This window comes from Ceratina calcarata, unplaced genomic scaffold (assembly GCF_001652005.2).
Source record: "Ceratina calcarata isolate Rehan_Ccalc_2016 unplaced genomic scaffold, ASM165200v1 scaffold283, whole genome shotgun sequence".
NCBI lineage: Eukaryota > Metazoa > Arthropoda > Insecta > Hymenoptera > Apidae > Ceratina > Ceratina calcarata.
In genome coordinates, this window is record NW_017150617.1 from 31,253 (window position 1) to 39,328 (window position 8,076).

Here is an 8,076-nt window from a genome sequence, read left to right on the forward strand (position 1 = left end):
GTAGTAATAGTCATATAACATAATACAGTAATTACCAACGTGCAATGAAAAAAAATAGTTTAATTTATTGTTAGGCATTAAAATCGATGATGAAGTTTCCATACGAAGGGTATCGATACTTTCATAACGAGTAAGATACTTGCTTCGTCATCCTTTGACATAAGTTCAAGCAATAATTGATGTTTTGCGTTTATTCGTTCCTATGCTAAGGTCTGAATAGCGACTGAGTTTCTCATTAAACCGTAACTGTGAGCGGTCGCCGAAAAGAAATATGGCGCGTTGTCTCGTGTCAACAAGTGGGTGCAGCTGACAGACAATGTTATCCGCTGAAGTTGAATGATCGGCGTAGGTGGCGTATCGTGGCTGCTTGATTAGTGGGCGCCGAAGAATGCGCGAACGTTTCCAACGACAACTCTTTGCCCGCGCGCAGGATAATGTACTATACGCAATATGCGTGCCAAGGCTCACGAGTCACGCATGATCCCTACGATCACGCGATGATTCCGACAACTGGCCATCACCTGAAATCATTCATGCTCAGCCTTGCGCGCCGCGACGTCTTAAATGCCTCTTCTCACAACCGGTATTTTCTATCGGTGTACGTATTCCCGTTGTCCTTGCCAATTCTACGATCAAACGAATATAATAATTTCATCGATTTTTACTACGCGCACGCCCAAAGCGTCAACCTGATCATTTGTTTCCCAATTCAGTTTAATAATTTAACTTCGAAGATACAATCTCTCAACATGTAAACGTTAACTTGCCGATAGGTCTTTCCCGGATGTAATCTGTTGCGTACCGGTTTTTATTCATCGTTCCGATAATAAAATTGCGAGTTGCGAATCAAGGACATTACCGGGCATACAAATTACGGCACATGCATCTTTGGCCCGACCGATTATTAATATCGGTCCACTTTCCCGCGTGTCGATTGAGAAACGGTTCGATAAATTTGCTCAGATCGGTATCAATCACCCTGCCATCGAAACAAAGCAAAACTTCCGCAATGGATTTTTCTGCGCGACTTCGGACGGTCGGAGTGTAAAAGTTTCAAATATTCGCAATAGCGGACCTTGTCGCACGATATATATGCAAATTTACTGAAAACCGGTCGTGACATACAACAGGGTAATCATTATTTAGAGAACAAGATGATAACAAAGATATCTCTCAGCATTACAATTCTGCCTTTTCCATGACGATACGATTTTTTTAGTCTATAACGATAAGTATTTCCTTGAGTCATGTTGCCCAATAATTTGAATGACATAAAAGATTATTGTTTTCGCAACTTCGTTGACTATCATGATTATATATTTAACATTTATATTTATCAATATTTAAATGTATTTCTAAAAAACATCCAACAGATAGTTTAAATTATGCTATTGGATATACGTATGGAATGTGAAATATTGAAATCTGAATTCGCTGAAGTTGTTCTCCATTACATATCATCATAATGTAACGATCAAGTTAATTAAAATAGAGTAATTTCTCCATAAACTCTGTTATCATTATGTTGGCAATTTCAAGCTATATAATTTGTGCCTTCAACGATTTAATATATTTTCATGAACCGTATAACTCCCCAATGATAATTAATTAAATATTTTACACATACACTCGTACCATGTACTTGAAAATACTAATCACGTGAACGGAACACCGTATAAAGTCATATCTCATCAGAGTGGATTTGCATTCACATTGCTCTTAATTTTAGGCTTTCAAAATATAATTGCTGTATCGAATAAAGGTCGAACTACACGCCAGAATAACCGGAGATTTCGGAGTCTCACTAACAAAATACTGTAGATTTCTTGGCGAGAAACTTTCCCGGTGCCGTTCGTGATTTTCGTTCTCTTTCTGTTTGCTGATCGCAAGTAAAGTAATATCGAGAAATCAATCATTCTTCTTGTTCTGAATCGATATTTAATTATTAGTTCCAATAGATCAAAAAAGTTCTTGTATTTTATTATTTCGTCACGCGTTTTATGTTAAATATCTGTTTTATTATTTATTATTTATAATAAGAAAAATTTTAGAATTAGACTATCGCATTGTACTTTCTTCACTATCTTAACTGAAAATTACTCAATGCACCTATGTATTATTTTAATATATGCAGGATAAGATAACAAGAAGTATTATATACAATGTCTTCTTATTTAATGATTTCTATGTAACGAGATACGTTATGTGTGTGAGTCATTATATGACTGAGATCATGACATGAATTTAGCCTTGAATTTTAACAACTTTTAAGTGGTACTTCGTACTAACTCGCCCTGTATATTATAACAATTTCACAACTATATGAATGCTTAGTTAAACGAAATCTTATAAGAAGGAAACAGTTGGAATGCTGTATTTATAATTAAATGATTCATAGGTGAAACTTACCCATAACCCGAGTTGTATCGCGTACATGTATATTATAAATCACGATAATAAGGAAAAACGTTCGAGAGGTGTTAAAAAGTTCACGATTTTCATTACCGCTGTATTAATAGTTATCGACAGCAGCTTACATAATTTATTTTTGTATCTCGTTACAATATTCAGCGATTGATTTATGATCGGTCCGATGTTATTGAATGCATCCTTACTGCTCAGTACGTATCGACGATTTAATCGATCAAGATTTAACTTCGCCAAACAATTTGCGTTGCGCAACCTAATTAGACGATAATCTAGATATGTGTGGTCTTGTACTGCATTATCTTTTTATCGCCAGGCTCGCACCACGGTTTGAACACCTTGAAGAGAATGCAGAATTCATGCACTTTCACGACGGCGGCTAGTCCACGATGTGAGCTTTCCGCGCCAAGTAGAAAGTCCGGTAATCGTTCGAAACAATCGCGAAATTGTATGTCATCTGATAGCATTGCGCGTTTGACAAATGAACCGACGAAATTAACCGTAATACCGAGTGTCGATCGAATCTGGTAATCAATTTGGTATCGAGTCGACGCTGCTGAAAATCTACAAAGGAACCTCAAGCTGCTGCGAGCATTCCTAGAGCATCGATAAGATCGCGCAATTTGTGAATAGCACGGCAATTAGGCGTATAGATTACACTCTAAAATGTGTTAAGTATTAGGTAGTGGCTATTTAAAAAAATAGCAAAACATTTTTCAGTAGGCTAACCGTAAATCAATTCGAACATGCACGTACTTATGTAACCCGCATTATTCATTATCTTATATATATGTAATTATCTACGATCTAGGAAACGTACAAAGAATGTGTACGTTAGAACCATCGTCGGCCTCATTATTAAATACGTTTTCTCAAGGAAAAAGGATTAAGACAACTGTAACAGTTAACGTGTGCCTATGTAGTCTGACGAAGTGGAAAAAAATCTATGTATTAATAACTTGAAATCAGTAATCAATGTCAGTGTCACTAAATGACAAGTTTCCCGATTAAAACGTTAATGCAACTAGAAGATAAACTAAGAGTAAACTTGCTAAAATTGTATAATCATCACTTTTAAAATTGTTTTATTCTATTGAAATGAAAGTTTAAGATCATCGTATGGGTCACATGTATTTCTATTTTAAGTCAAAGAAAGTCTGAAGTCAAGGCCGATGTCCAAATTTTATTGCTTATGCATCTTAAAAGTGTCCCAGAAAAGAACCGGTGAAAGTGAACGAAAAATGATCTGATTATCCTGTGAAAGAGACCGATCGCGGCGAACACTTTCCTTTGTACCGTTGTATGGGTACGACACAGAATATCCGCGTGTCTTTCTCGCTTTACACTCGCGCGTTACCAGCGTGAAAGAGGCTTTCTTCTTAGAGAGCAACAAATAATGAGGCTGATTTTAATCAGTCCTTATTAGCACATCTTTCCGGGGTTCGCGAACATCTGTCTTCGGTTCGATCGTTTTAGGAGATAGACATACATACGTCACCTATGAACCGTGAATTTTCCTCGTTCCGCCTTATTGTGTATCCATTTTTAATACTCACGGCTTTCCTGTTTTCTTCAGCTATTATTATCTAGTTTCCAATACTGTGATCTAAACACGTAGTACACAGTCCTTAATGAGGATCAACGCCCTATTGCTTTACGAAATTCATTTTTACTCTTCGAAATATGTATAATTACAAAGAGTATTATAATTATGAACGTTGTAAACACAGATGTATTATCTTTTTAAATTATTTCAAACAAAAAAATAAAGTAATGAGACCCACTGAGAGCTCCTTTTTGTACTTGAGGAAATCGTATGAATTGTTCAATTTTATGATGGATAAGCGATGGTCAAAGATTTAATATTGGATGCGTCGTAACAAATTCTTAAAGGTCCACGACCTGGACGAGTTGTACGTGCATCTTTCATTGCCAAGGTGATCGACAATATGGCGCAGTCGTGGTCATTCGGTCACTCGATTCAGAGTTTGCCGCAGACCACGCTGCGTGTTTACGATAGCAATAAAATATCCAAGACACTTTCACGCGTCGATTTAGCGAATGCGAGACCTCGAATGTGTTGATGCGCCGAACACGCCGCCGCCGCCGCCACTGCCGCCGCCACGCTGCGCCAAGGAAAGAATCTCGTTTAGCACGAAGAAAGGAACATAGATACTAGCAAAGTACTTCCCGATTGGTATAACTTTCCTACGTTATTTTCGCCAAGATTCTTGCCAATCAGTTAACAACTTCCTTGAAATCGCCCCTGTCGAAATACCCTGCCGTTTATATCAAACGTCTTTTCCTGATTACAACGAGTAACGCGCAACAAGCGTTGATCGTTAATAGGATAATAGCTACATTAAATTAAAAAGTAGCACTCGGTTTAGCGGGACGGGCAAAGCAAGAAAAACTAGTTGCCCGAGAAGCTCATATCGATGTTCAATACCAGTGCGAACGAACGACTATTTCAGTTTACAGTTGCTAGTTCTTGACCATATGGCCGATCTTGGCACTGACATCATCGACCGGTATCAAATGACTCGTCTTTGGAAGCTTCCACCGGCCGAGATCTTCAGACGTCTTAAATAAGAAGGATGCTTGCTGTTTAATCCTCCGGACGAGAAGAACGAAAAATATCTCGCTTCGCTCGAGCCGCAGAGAAAGTGGTCGGTACCAACACGGGTTCGCGGTTCTCTCCGAGAGCTCATCCAACTCCGTCCATGACTGGTAATCGAAGAGAAGAGCCTAGTGTACGTGCCACTGGCATGAATTCATCATCAGCCCTCGTTCCGTCTCTCGATTTCTCTACATCCGCGATGATCTACGATCCAACGTTCGCGAATCGCGATTACGATGGATGCATGGCATTGCATGCGCAGGTATGAATATTCATCGTTCGTTCCGTTGGATAAATTGCGGTCCACTGATCGCCAACGCGTCGCAAACCTGTTAATTGCGAACCGATGACTTTGAATATTGATACACGTAGTTGACCCGCGCTACAATCATTTCAGCTCGGACATTGTTTATTACTGCGTTTCAAAAACTCGTCGCTGGTTTTAGACAAAGTCTGCTAGTATATCTGAATATAAAATTTTTTTCAATGTCGTAACTTTTATCTGAGTGTATAAAGTCGTAAATTGACAGGAAATAATTAAGGAAATATTCGATGAATACAGAAATAATCTCCCTTCCTTTTCATTGCCAAGTTAAACAGTGGCTTGATTTAGACTAAAAACCGTGGCATGCAGGTTAACTTGAGCAAACCTGTGGAAAGTTAATCACTGTGTCTGGAGTCGCTGTCGATCAATATGCTAATGCAATGTCGAAAGACGTACAGAGACATTAGTTTCTCTCATTTAACCAGATTTAGCATAGATAATCTAAATCAGATTTGTAATCAGGTGTATTGATCTTTGATGTCTTATTAACGCGCTTTCCCTCAACTAAACATAAGATTATTCAACAATTGTCACATTTATTAAATTTTATGTATCTTTGGTTTACGACACTATTATCTTTTATGCGATTAAGCATTTTCTTCTGAAATCATTCTGGAGTATCTACTTCCACGATAAGTTTACGAGTCTGTTCCGTTTCTCCTTGAGAAACGTTGAATGTAACAGGAATTGAAGTTTAACATTGCGCTTTCATAGATCTCGCTTAACTTCCCGCTCCACTTTCTCTTATTACAATGAAACCTACGGGTTTTTTCATGCTTTCTTAATTTTCAAGACAGATTGGTACTTGCTGCAGTTATCAATCCCGTTCACAGTTAGCGGAGATGATAGAACGAGATTGTAAACTGATACCTCGAATGTCTAAACTAAATGAGGCAACAACAATCACCAGGAGAGTATCAGAATCCTTTTCTCATTATCCTTTCTGTTCTTAACACGTAACTCCTTCCTTCCACATGCATTATTATATGCAGACAGCAATAAAAATAGTAATTCTACACTATGTAATATGTATTCCTATTTCGGCAACTATCTACTGAAGATTTTTCTGGCAAGTTAATGTAGTGACACATGTTTAGAAAGATACTATACAGAAATTAATTGAACGACTTTAATAATTATTCTATTGTACTTCAGTTAAAATATATCTTTTAACGCGAATAATGGCGCAAAAATAGTCCCGGATGTTACAGATCACGTGTCCTTATAAAGGCTAGCTAAAGAACATTTAATTTTCACTTAAACTGGACATTACGATTGCATCGACCAGTACGCGATTACCAGAGAAAGGACGTCTTAGCTTCTGTCATTCACCTTATTTGTATTTAAAGGAAGACTCAATGATCCCTAGAGAGATTAATTACGTACAGAAATGTCATTACTTCTATTGACGCGAGCACTTTTCCTAAAAGCTAAGACACATAATCTCGTATAATCATATACGTTACATTAAGAGAAATCTAAACAACTGTGCCGTATTTATAAAACCTTAATCGTTTTTCGCTAAGATTAATGGTCACAGTAGATGAATTTTGTACTTTCATTTTTACAATCGATTATGCAAAAGTAATAGTTGGTGCACGCGATGTACAAGAGAGAAACATCGCAAACACGTATTGTTCAGTGGAATATTAATTTAAATTACGCTTCAGCTGAGTCGTGATTCCTGATTATCACGCTCCAACACAACGACCATTATAAACGTGATTCTGCTATTGTACGCACGACCCTAATTGGGTTCCAACGGATCGCGAACGCTACCATCGATCAAAAGCTACTGAAATTTTTATACTATATTCTTACTACGTTCACTCTATTGCTCCCAGCTAATAAGAACGGCTTTCATAAAACGATGTTCCATCCTTAACGATACTATAATAAAATATCAAATCAGATACTTACATATACAAACAAAATGAAGTTCTCACTCAAATATCATTTGTTCGTTTCTTATCGTCATGTCGACAATGATATACTTCAGATTTTCTACAATTATCAGCGATAAACTTCAGCTGTGCAACAGAGAACGGAAGGCATTGTGAGTCTAGCGTTATAATCTAGTCCGAACCGGTGGTCGATTTCTCCATTTCGGTTTCAGTGTTGATACCGACCAGACCGGGTGATCGAAAAGGCGAGTGATACTTGACAAAGTATAGCTGTTACAAATAGTGCGTCCATATTTACGTGAGTTGACCAGCTAGAGAATGTCTCACCTGCCATTTTCGTCAGCGGATCAGATCGGACTCGAGAACGTACGTCTGATCCTGACATAAGCCGTGCAAGGAGGTCGGCTAGAAAGACACCAGCGGCGCGGCGTGCCATGGCGAGGCGATGTTACTTCACCAGAACGGATCGCTTAAAAGGTGCAAGATATGAGGAACTCGCTTTACCCGGCATCCGTAAAAACCTCGGCGTCCGTCACTCTTTCCTACCCCCTGTACCAGTTCCTTTTTCTGTTTTTTTTTCCTCTTCCCGCCGTTCTCGACAGAAGCGTCGACACAACCGGCTCCGATCACGTTTCCTAGTGCTGTTCACGTATTTGCATCTGAGCGAACGAACGATACAAGATAGAATTTTACGAAAATTTCCCATTGCTTCCAAGTTTCCTTTATAATTAACTGTGCAATGTGATACACGAGTTAATATAAATAAAATAAATAAAATTATTTATAATAAATTAGTAAAG